Source organism: Thalassophryne amazonica, chromosome 21, assembly GCF_902500255.1.
Source record: "Thalassophryne amazonica chromosome 21, fThaAma1.1, whole genome shotgun sequence".
Taxonomy (NCBI): domain Eukaryota; kingdom Metazoa; phylum Chordata; class Actinopteri; order Batrachoidiformes; family Batrachoididae; genus Thalassophryne; species Thalassophryne amazonica.
The window spans coordinates 8,812,714-8,825,272 of record NC_047123.1 but is presented as its reverse complement, the minus strand read 5'-3'; positions in this window follow the sequence as shown (position 1 = coordinate 8,825,272).

Genomic DNA, 12,559 nt, shown 5'->3' with positions numbered 1-12,559 from the left:
GCAGTGTTTGCATTAGAAACCAGGTCACATGCGCTGTTCTTGATTATATATATATCACAGGGCAGGGATCGTTGAGACATAAAGAAATGGCCAGATACCTCAACGATCTTTCAATAAGTGCCCAGCGATCACCAAGATCTTGTATTGATCTTCCAGTGATCTCACGGTCACCATGGTCTCTTCAAAGTTTTGACACAGTCCAAAACGGTCTCTCAATGATCTCCAGTGGAAGGGATCTCTCATCGAACTGTCCACGATCTCCCAGTGATCTCTCTTGGACACACAAGTGCTCAGCAAACTCTCAGTGGTCCTTACAGGAGGCTCCAAAAGTGGCATTTTTGATCACATAACGAGTGCACAAGTATCTCCCAGACATTTACATAGAAACCGCTTTTTTAAGGCTTTAGGACGTTGAGAGATCGGGTCAATTTTTGATCACTAAATGGTCACACAAAGATCTCTGTGTAAGGGGGGTTAGCAAAGGTCAAGCATTTTGTGTGCGTAGAAGAAATCTTAGATCTTTCATTTCACTAAAAAAGTGGGGTGTTTAGTTTTTTCTACATTGAACATACTTTGGGTTTTAACCTCCCAGCACAGATGCCCCACTAAATTTCACAGCTCAACTTCCTGAAGTAGAATTTCAAAAAGTTATCTGTCAAATGAAGCAGTCGTTAGAAGTGAGCAGACGACCAATTCAATATAACAAGGGTTGAAAAAAGGTTAACTTTTGTGTTTTCTGTGTGAAATGTACGACCCCAATTCCAATTAAGTTGGGACGTTGTGCGAAATGTAAATAAAAACAATACAATGATTTGCAAATCCTCTTCAACCTAGATTCAATTGAATACACCACAAAGACAAGATATTTAATGTTCAACCTGATAAACGTTATTGTTTTTGTGCAAAGATTTGCTTATTTTTGAAATGGATGCCTGCAACACATTTCAAAAAAGCTGGGACAGTGGTATGTTTATCACTGTGTTACATCACCTTTCCTTCTAACAACACTCAATAAGTGTTTGGGAACTGAGGACACTAATTGTGAGTGTCATGATTGGGTATAAAAGGAGCATCCCCAAAAGGCTCAGCCGTTCACAAACAAAGATGGGGCGAGGATCACCACTTTGTGAACAACTGCATGAAAAATAGTCCAACAGTTTAAGAACAATGTTTCTCAACGTTCAATTGCAAGGAATTTCGGGATTCCATCATCTACAGTCCATAATATAATCAGAAGATTCAGAGAATCTGGAGAACTTTCTAACACGTAAGTGGCAAGGCCGAAAACCAACACTGAATGCCCGTGACCTTCGATCCCTCACTGCATTAAAGACAAGTCGGCAGTGAGATAAGCTCAAGACAAGAGAAGGAACTTTGTAATTGTGTGGCTGGAGAGTCAGAGAAGCTCAAGAGAATCTTTGGATAAAGCAACAAAACTTTTTCTCCAAGCCATTAACACACTACAGCAGTGATGCTGAAGAGATCTTGGACCTCTATGTTGGGGAAGCTAAAGAGCCATGGCACAAACACACGGCCTAGAAGGATCAAGGATGCTGCAGTTCCCCTTCATCAAAAATACAAGGGATAGACTTTTGAGGACAAGAAGACAAATGTTAGAGATGAACGCAAGGAATGGCCCTTTTTTCGCTCCCCAGGGAACCTCACATCCATCAGGGAGAGCACAACCAACAGTTGTCCGGAGACAAGTAGATGTTAACAACTCTCAATTGTTAATGTGTCAAAAAACAAGAACCTGCTGGTTGTTGTTTATTGGGCATTTTTATTGCATTACATTGTGCAGCTATGCCTTCTATGTTGGGAAAGTGTAGTGACACGGACCCACAACAGGGGGCGTAAATGAATGGACAATGGAAGGAGTCAAATTATAACACTTTACTGTTGTGAAAGACACAACCAAACACAGCAGATTCAGAATGTGCAACAGTCAATCAATAAAGGTGTCGTGTGGGCAGGCTAGACGATAGGAGACGCCCGTCTGGAAACGAACCGGAACCACACGATTTCCACCGCCACCGAACCCGAGGAATACTGGAGCCGCCAAGTCCCGGAGTCCCCAGGTGGCCACCTTCACGGCGTGTCGGATCTGGTACTGCTGGCAAAAAGCAAAAGACAGTCAAAGGGTGGGTGTGTGAACACCCAGTAACAATCCTAGAGGGAATTCCACCTCCACCTCTCACTCAGCACGTTGCAGCGGTCTCAGAAGAAAAAGAGCGCCGTCTTGCACAGCCTCCACAAAAACGGCCGGTACTCCTGCAAACACTCACAATAACAGATTTACAAATCTCACAAAAAGGCTGAGAGTATTACCTCTGATAGAAGATGATATCTCGGCAGTGTGGTGGAGGTGTCTTCCTGCTTTTATACCAGATGTGGATGATTAGTGACAGCTGTCACGGATGATGGGTGACAGCTGTCACCACGGCTTGTTCCTGAGGCGGCAGCGCCCTCTCGTGCCTGAAGCCCGCACTTCAGGCAGGGCGCCCTCTGGTGGTGGGCCAGCAGTACCTCCTCTTCAGCGGCCCACACAACAGGACCCCCCCCCTCAACGGGTGCCTCCTGGCGCCTGACCAGGCTTGTCCGGGTGGCAACGATAGAAATCGGCCAGGAGGGCCGGGTCCAGGATGAAGCTCCTCTTCACCCAGGAGCGTTCTTCAGGTCCATATCCCTCCCAGTCCACCAAATACTGAAAGACCCGGCCCATTCGACGGACGTCCAAGAGCCGGCGAACTGTCCAAGCCGGCTCCTTGTCGATAATACGGGCAGGAGGCGGCGCCGGACCGGGTGCACAGAGGGGTGAGGTGTGATGCGGTTTAATCCTGGAGACATGAAAGACCGGATGGATCCGCAGTGAGGCCGGGAGTTGGAGCCTCACTGCGGTAGGACTGAGGACCTTGAGGATGGGGAAGGGTCCAATGAATCGGTCTTTTAATTTGGGGGACTCGACCTGGAGTGGAATGTCCTTGGTGGAAAGCCATACCTCCTGCCCGGGCTGGTATGCGGGGGCCGGGGACCGTCGACGGTCTGCATGGGCTTTAGCCCTCGTCCGGGCCCTCAACAAGGCCGAACGGGCGGTGCGCCACACCCGACGGCATCTCCGCAGGTGGGCCTGGACCGAGGGCACACCGACCTCTCCCTCCACCAAAGGAAACAAAGGGGGTTGGTACCCCAGACACACCTCGAACGGGGAGAGGCCGGTGGCAGAGGACACCTGGCTGTTATGAGCGTACTCGATCCAGGCCAGATGTTCACTCCAAGCCGTCGGGTGTGCGGAGGTCGTGCACCTGAGGGCCTGCTCCAACTCCTGGTTGGCCCGTTCGACCTGTCCGTTAGTTTGCGGGTGATACCCAGACGAGAGGCTTACAGTGGCCCCCAGTTCCCGGCAGAAACTTCTCCACACCTGCGAGGAGAACTGGGGACCGCGATCCGAAACGATGTCTGTTGGTATCCCATGCAGCCGGACGACGTGGTGGACCAGGAGATCCGCCGTCTCCTGGGCCGACGGGAGCTTCGGGAGGGCCACGAAGTGGGCCGCCTTGGAAAAACGGTCCACTATCGTGAGTATGGTGGTGTGTCCCCGGGACGGCGGGAGGCCCATGACAAAATCCAGACCGATGTGGGACCAGGGGCGGTGAGGCACAGGAAGTGGCTGTAGAAGTCCCTGTGCCTTCTGGTGGTCCGCCTTGCCCCTGGCGCAGGTGGTGCAGGCCTGGATGTAAGCCCGGACATCAGTCTCCAGGGACGCCCACCAGAAGCGCTGCCGGACTACTGCCACGGTCCTACGCACCCCTGGGTGGCAGGAGAGCTTGGACCCGTGACAGAAGTCCAGCACGGCAGCTCTGGCCTCTGGTGGGATGTATAGTCTGTTCTTTGGTCCTGTTCTGGGATCCGGGCTCCGTGCCAGGGCCTCCCGGACGGTCTTCTCCACGTCCCAGGTCAGAGCAGCCACGATTCCGGTGGATCCGACAGCTCGGTCTTGACTTCCTGTTCATGCACCCGGGACAGGGCATCCGATCTTTGGTTTTTGGTCCCGGGGCGGTAGGTGATCCGGAAGTCAAAACGGCCGAAAAACAGTGACCAGCGGGCTTGCCTGCATGGGGTTCAGTCGCTTGGCGGTCCTGATATACTCCAGGTTCCGGTGGTCAGTGAAAACCGTGAAAGGCACTGACGCTCCCTCCAGCAGGTGTCTCCACTCCTCAAGAGCCTCTTTCACCGCAAGGAGCTCTCGATTGCCCACGTCATAATTCCGCTCTGCTGGGGTCAACCTGCGGGAAAAATAGGCACACGGGTGAAGAACCTTATCGGTTTCTCCGCTCTGGGATAGCACGGCTCCTATCCCTGAGTCAGAGGCGTCCACTTCAACCACAAACTGGCAACCAGGATCGGGCTGCACCAAGACCGGTGCAGTCGAGAACCGGCGTTTCAACTCCCTAAACGCGGCTTCGCACCGATCCGACCAGGTGAAGGGAACTTTTGGTGAGGTCAGGGCCGTCAGGGGGCTAACTACCTGACTATACCCCTTAATGAACCTCCTGTAGAAATTTGCGAAGCCGAGGAACTGTTGCAGCTTCCTACGGCTTGTAGGTTGGGGCCAGTCTCTCACCGCTGCGACCTTGGCGGGATCCGGAGCGACGGAGTTGGAGGAGATGATAAACCCCAGGAAGGACAAAGAAGTGCGGTGGAACTCACACTTCTCGCCCTTCACAAACAGCCGGTTCTCCAACAACCGCTGCAGGACCTGACGTACATGCCGTACATGGGTCTCAGGGTCCGGAGAAAAGATGAGTATATCATCCAGATACACGAAGACGAATCGGTGCAGGAAGTCCCGCAAGACGTCATTGACCAAAGCTTGGAACGTCGCGGGGGCGTTAGTGAGGCCGAACGGCATGACCAGGTACTCAAAATGACCTAACGGGGTGTTAAATGCCGTCTTCCATTCGTCTCCCTTCCGGATCCGAACTAGGTGGTATGCGTTACTAAGATCCAACTTTGTGAAGATTTTGGCTCCATGCAGGGGGGTGAACACTGAATCCAACAAAGGCAACGGGTATCAGTTGCGAACCGTGATCTCGTTCAGCCCCCGGTAATCAATGCATGGACGAAGACCGCCATCTTTTTTGCCCACAAAAAAGAAACCTGCTCCCATCGGAGAGGTGGAGTTACGGATCAGCCCGGCAGCTAAGGAGTCCTGGATGTAGGTCTCCATTGATTCGCGCTCAGGTCGGGAGAGGTTGTACAGCCTGTTGGACGGGAACTCCACGCCTGGCAACAAATCGATGGCACAATCATATGGACGGTGCGGGGGAAGAGTGAGTGCCCGATCCTTGCTAAAAACGTCAGCAAGATCGTGGTACTCAACCGGCACTGCCGACAGATTGGGGGGAACTTGGACCTGCTCCTTAGCCTGGGAACCGGGAGGAACCGAGGATCCCAAACACATCCGATGGCAGGTTTCGCTCCACTGTACCACCACCCCGGACGGCCAATCAATCCGGGGATTGTGTTTCAGCATCCAGGGGAACCCCAGAATCACACGGGAGGTAGAAGGAGTCACAAAAAACTCAATCTCCTCCCTATGATTCCCTGACACTACCAGAGTTACTGGTGGTGTCTTGTGTGTGATTAAAGGGAGTAGGGTGCCATCTAGTGCTCGCACCTGCAATGGTGCAGGTAGCGCCACCAGAGGGAGCCCAACCTCCCTGGCCCATCTGCTGTCTAGCAGATTCCCTTCTGACCCTGTGTCTACCAGTGCTGGGGCCTGAAGGGTTAAATCCCCACTAAGGATTGTAACCGGGAGTCGTGTGGCAATATGTGTGTGTCCCACGTGAATTTTTTGGCCCACCCTAAGCCCAGTTTCTAGGGGCGGGCGTTGGTGTTTAACCGTTCGGGGCAATTGCTCAATTGATGCTCCATTGAGCCACAAACAAAACACGCCCCGCGGGGAAGCCTCCTCTGTCTATTAGGTGGTCTAAATGTGGCCCTGCTCATGTCCATAGCTTCGTCAGCAGGGGGAGCTGTCGCCCCACGGGACGTAGAGGCCAGGGAGCGTGGGAAGGGCGGACCTTGCTCGGACCCGGAAGGAAGAGGGATGGCGCGCGCCCGGCCACGTCCTTCGTCTTGTTCCCGACGGCGTTCCTCCAACCGATTGTCTAACCGTATAACGAGATCAATAAGCCCATCTAATTCCCGCGGTTCATCCTTGGCCACTAGGTGCTCCTTTAGGACCGACGACAGTCCGTTTACAAAGGCGGCGCGGAGCGCAGCGTTATTCCAGCCGGACCTCGCAGCCGCGATGCGGAAGTCGACTGCATAAGCAGCTGCGCTTCGTCAGCAGCACGGTTGAAGCGGTCTCTCCCCTGTTAGGGTGATCAAACACAGTTCTGAACTCCCTCACAAACCCAGTGTATGTGTGAAGGAGCCGTGAATTTTGCTCCCAAAGCGCCGTAGCCCAAGTGCGTGCCTCTCCCCGAAGCAGAGTGATCACATAAGCTATTCTGACGCGTACATGACGGGACGTTGTGCGAAGACGAGCGAACACTGCGTAAGAAAGTCCGCGCACGTCTCCACACAACCTCCGTACAGCTCAGGAGGGCTTATGTAAGCTTCAGGGGATGGTGGGAGGGGTTATTGAACCACCACTGGGATATTTATATCCAGCACAGGGTCGGCAGGAGGTGGAGCTGCAGCAGCGCCCTGAGCGCTTGCCGCCACTTGCGCGGAGAGAGCCTCCACCCTGCGGTTCAGGAGGATGTTTTGCTCGGCTATTTGATCCATTCGAGCCGTAAAGGCGGTGAGAATATGCTCTAGCTCACCAATCACGCCTCCTGCAGACGCCTGCGCTCCTTGCTCTCCCATTGGCTGTTCAACAGCCTGGTGACGCCCCTCGGAGTCCATGACGCTGGCCGAGATATCCTGTTGGGAAAGTGTAGTGACACGGACCCACAACAGGGGGCGTAAATGAACGGAAAATGGAAGGAGTCAAATTATAACACTTTACTGTTGTGAAAGACACAACCAAACACAGCAGATTCAGAATGTGCAACAGTCAATCAATAAAGGTGTCGTGTGGGCAGTCTCGATGATAGGAGACGCCCGTCTGGAAACGAACCGGAACCACACGATTTCCACCGCCACCGAACCCGAGGAATACAGGAGCCGCCAAGTCCCGGAGTCCCCAGGTGGCCACCTTCACGGCGTGTCGGATCTGGTACTGCTGGCAAAAAGCAAAAGACAGTCAAAGGGTGGGTGTGTGAACACCCAGTAACAATCCTGGAGGGAATTCCACCTCCACCTCTCACTCAGCACGTTGCAGCGGTCTCAGAAGAAAAAGAGCGCCGTCTTGCACAGCCTCCACAAAAACGACCGGTACTCCTGCAAACACTCACAATAACAGATTTACAAATCTCACAAAAAGGCTGAGAGTATTACCTCTGATAGAAGATGATATCTCGGCAGTGTGGTGGAGGTGTCTTCCTGCTTTTATACCAGATGTGGATGATTAGTGACAGCTGTCACGGATGATGGGTGACAGCTGTCACCACGGCTTGTTCCTGAGGCCGGGCAGCGCCCTCTCGTGCCTGAAGCCCGCACTTCAGGCAGGGCGCCCTCTGGTGGTGGGCCAGCAGTACCTCCTCTTCAGCGGCCCCACAAACATTCTATTCCACAATCACTATAAAATACTTCACAGCAAACATTTTGATTTATGGAAAGAAAACCACAGGAATTGAACTGTCAATGTTAGTTTATTGAAATGTTATAGTATCACGAAGGCATGCCGAAGATCCAACCACAGGCTGGAGGTGTTATGCATTATATGTAACTGGAATATGTCATCAGAACTGAAAAAAAAATCATGTGTAGTTACAGAAAAAAGGTTGTAATGTTGAGATATTTTGCAAAAATTGAGAATTTTTTTAATAGTATAATTTGTTCTGCATGGAATCCTTCTCAGTGCTCTGCCCAATGAGTGAAACTGCTGCTGGCTGCAAGCTTCCTTCAGCAGCTCTGCAGAGAATAGAGACCACAGATTCTCCCTTCTCTAAAGCTACTTCACTGATTTCATTACTGTCCATTCATGCTTTGATTCAACTGAGCTCATAGGACATGGTTTTACAATCATAACTGTAATGGGGAGTAATTCTTTGGGTGGGTGCTGGGGTACATGCTCCCCTGAGGTCATCAGATGGACACCCTTTCTTCTTTGGCGCCTTGTTGGTAGACTCACAGCACCTCCAGAGGGCTCAGCAGTGACACCTGTGACCCCTCCAGCTAGGTGATGGTCATCTTGACAGCATGTTCTAGTCCTTTATTTTCAGCCAGTCAGTTGCTCTTCCAGTAACTTGATGGCCTGTCCTTGGACTCCCACTCCATTCAGGAGTCTGGTGGTTGACATGATTAAAAAACAAACCTGCAGCTGACCTCCGCTGGCAGCTCCTGTGTTTCTCCAACCTTTTTGTTTTGCTTCAGGTGCTACATCAGTTGCTGTGTTTGGCAAAGGACATAATGCATCTTCCACAAGTTCAGGTTCATGGGACTGACAGGAACATCAAAGGTACCTCTTGAGTATAACGCTCAGTCGGTCTACATCTATTTGCCAAAGCTCTTCCCAGGTGAAGGTTTTTCTCATCTCTCCACTGATGCTGTTTTGCCCTGTGAGATTGCTTTTTCTCATCTGTTTTGCCTTCTCCCATTGCAGTATCTTTATCACGTGCCACCTCTTCTCAGCGGGTGTTGCTCTCTGCTGAGTATGCTACTGTCCAAAGCTGCACAGTATCTCCATTTCTGGTGGCAGATTGTGTTTGTTGCACCACCTCAGTTGGGTTCTACTTCATGCCGTGGATAGTCATGTGCTGTTGCCAATATTTTGGTGTCCTTAGTTTCTATCAGGTTGTGTCCAGCCTTATCTTGGCAAATTTGTATTCTTCAGTAAGGCTGGTGATCGACAGTTCCAAGCAATCCAAACTGTAGACACCAGGGTTAGGTCTTCTCTGTTAAAAAGGATTCTGATCCTGCTTCCTCTGGCCTATGTTCTTAAAGCTTGAATTGTACCACTGTCCCGAGCTTTGACTGGCATGTCTTGCTATGAGTATTCCATCAATGTGGAATCTCTGGTCTTTGAGGTGTGTTTTGATGATGGAGATGATCATGGGGTTGCTGAGTTTCATCCATGCCCGTGCTATGTTGGAATGACATTTTTCCTGGAGTTACTTGTTCATGTGATGGTTGTTGTCAAAATGGTCATGTAATCTATACAAGCGAGGATGGGAGGCAGTCATTATCTGAACTTTAAGCATTCCACTCTCACCACCCATTTGGATCATCTGATGATCATTTCTGTGTCCATGGTTAAGGTTAATGGTGACTTGGCGAGAAGATGCATCTGGCATTTTTACTGTTTCCACAGATTGCCCAGGTGTGCTGTACTGTGAGATTATGAGACAAAGCTGCAAGTTTTCAAAATAGTTTCTAACCAGTTTTGCCAGAATCGTTGGAGCACAATGGGGCCTGACAGGTTTCCAGAGGACATACATGAGATAGATCCAAAAGCATTGGCCAGATCGAGGTCTGCATCATCTTCCTTTTTAACAGCCTGGATCTGATGTCACATCAATGTTGAATGCTCTTAACATCATGAAAATCCTGATATATACCAATTTTTTGTATTGAGATGTCGATCACGTTGTCGCCTTTAGTTTGCCGTCTTTTGTGAAACGATGCCAAAGAAAATTAATAAACGGTTGCATCTCCAGCAAGAAATTCCAAAAAGTTAATTACTAAATTTTATGCCACTTCAACATGCAATTTGGTGCTTTTTCCTAAAATTAATACATACCATGTTACCTGGCAAACATAATGAAAAACATAAATAAATGATGTTTGCGGATGATGATGTGATCTGCAGGTTGAGCGGAGCCTGGAAAGGTGGCAGTGCATCCTGAACAGGCGGTGCTGAACACAAACGGCAAATAAATATTAACAAAAAAGATAGAAAATAAGAGTCTGATACAACTTGTGGGAAACGCAAGTGTGCACACGTACGTACCGATCAGGGGCAGATCAGATTACAGTGTTGTGTCAAAAGCTCTTTCACACAGACACGGTAATGCCAGAGAAACCGGGGTCAGCACTCAATATGAAAAGATCAACACGAGTCCGGTGACCCACATCAGAGGGAACGTTTTGCCCTGGGTCAGACCAGGTGTGCTGTTTAACTGATGAGTGTTTTCTTGACAGTGGAACCTCATTTTGGACAGCCACCTGGACATCATGGCCTCTGGCGACTTCAGGTTACTTTCCATTTAAGGTTAAAAAAAGTCTTATAATATTTATATGTGAGTCTTATTTTTGTTTGAATTTTTAAAGAGCTTACTTGTGTCATTAACGCTGAAGTACTGCTGTGTTACTACACTAACCAGTAAGCAGCAGCGTTGCCAATTGAGCAACCCGTTGAGTGATTTAGCGACTTTTTGTCCTTCCCTACGGCAATTTAAAAAGTCTATCTAGCCACAATCCAGCAACTTCTATTTAACACAAACCAGCCAGCTTGTAAATAAAGTAAATGGACTGCATTTATATAGTCCTTTTCCATTTGAATCATAAGCTGAAAGCGCTGTACAATGATGCCTCACATTTGCCCATTTACACAGAGCGATGCCAGGGTGCTGCCATGCAAGGTGTTCACTACATGCCGTGAGCAACTTGTGGGTTAATGGGCCCTTTAGTGATTGTCTGTCTGGTTTGAACCAAGGATTCCTGTTGGGAGAAGTGTAGTGACACGGACCCACAACAGGGGGCGCAAATGAACGGTCAATAGATGAGCCAAAAAGTAACAATTTAATGTTGTGAATTGTGCACAACGAACATACAATCACAGAATATCATACAGTCAATACACAGAGGTGACGGTGGGCAGGCTCGAGGATAGAAGACGTCTGTCCTGAGAAGAGCGGAACCACACGATTTCCGCCACCCCAGAACCTGGTGAATACTGGAGCCGCCAAGTCCCGAATTCCCAGGGTGATCACCGTCCCCGACTGTCGGATCTGGTACTGCTGGCGAAGAACAAAGACAGTCAAGTGTGGGGTGTGTACACCCAGTAACAACAACGGTGGGAATGCCACCTCCACCTCTCATTCAATATGTTGCAGCGGTCTCAGCTGAAAAGGAGCGCCGTCTTGCACAGCCTCCCTCACAACGACCGGTTCTCCTGCAAATTCTCACAATAACAGAGTTACAAATCTCACAAAAAGGTTGAGAGTATTACCTCCTATGAAGTATGATATCTCGGCAACGAGGTGGAGATGACGTCTGGTCTTTATGGAGTGAGATGATGTTGAGTAGTATGGGTGACAGCTGTCAAGAGGTAATGAGCAACAGCTGTCACCCACGGCTGTGTCCATGGCGGCAGCGCCCTCTCATGCCTGAAGCCCGCACTTCAGGCAGGGCGCCCTCTGGTGGTGGGCCAGCAGTACCTCCTCTTCTGGCGGCCCACACAACAGGACCCCCCCCTCAACGGGCGCCTCCTGGCGCCCGACCAGGTTTGTCGGGGTGTCGGCAGTAGAAGTCGGCCAGGAGGGCCGGATCCAGGATGAAGCTCCTCTTCACCCAGGAGCGTTCTTCGGGTCCATACCCCTCCCAGTCCACCAAGTACTGGAACCCCCGACCTATCCGACGGACGTCCAGGAGCCGGCGCACCGTCCAAGCCGGCTCCCCGTCGATGATCTGAGCAGGAGGCGGCGCCGGTCCGGGAACACAGAGGGGTGAGGTGTGGTGAGGTTTGATGCGGGACACGTGGAAAACCGGATGGATCCGCAGTGAAGCCGGGAGTTGGAGCTTCACTGCGGCAGGACTGAGGACTTTGAGGATCCTGAAGGGGCCAATGTACCTGTCCTGAAGTTTTGGGGAGTCCACCTGGAGGGGGATGTCCTTCGTGGAAAGCCACACCTCCTGCCCGGGCTGGTAAGCAGGGGCCGGGGATCGCCGGCGGTCTTATGGGTCTTCGCCCTCGTCCGGGCCTTCACAAGGCAGAACAGGCAGAGCGCCACACCCGACGGCACTTCCGCAGGTGGGCCTGGACCGAGGGCACACCGACCTCTCCCTCCACCACGGGAAACAACGGGGGCTGATACCCCAAACACACCTCAAATGGGGAGAGGCCGGTGGCAGAAGACACCTGGCTGTTATGCGCATACTCGATCCAGGCCAGATGGTTACTCCAGGCCGTCGGGTGCGCGGATGTGACGCAGCGGAGGGTCCTGTTCCAAGTACTGGTTGGCCCCGCTCTGATCTGTCCGTCGTCTGTGGATGGTACCACGGACGAGAGGCTCACGGTGGCCCCCAGTTCCTGCAGAAGCTCCTCCAGACATGTGAGGAGAACTGGGGACCACGATCAGAGACGATGTCGGAGGGTATCCCATGCAGACGGACGACGTGGTGGACCAGGAGGTCTGCTGTCTCCGGGGCTGTTGGGAGCTTCGGGAGGGCCACGAAGTGGGCCGCCTTGGAGAATCGGTCCACTATCGTGAAGATGGTGGTGTTG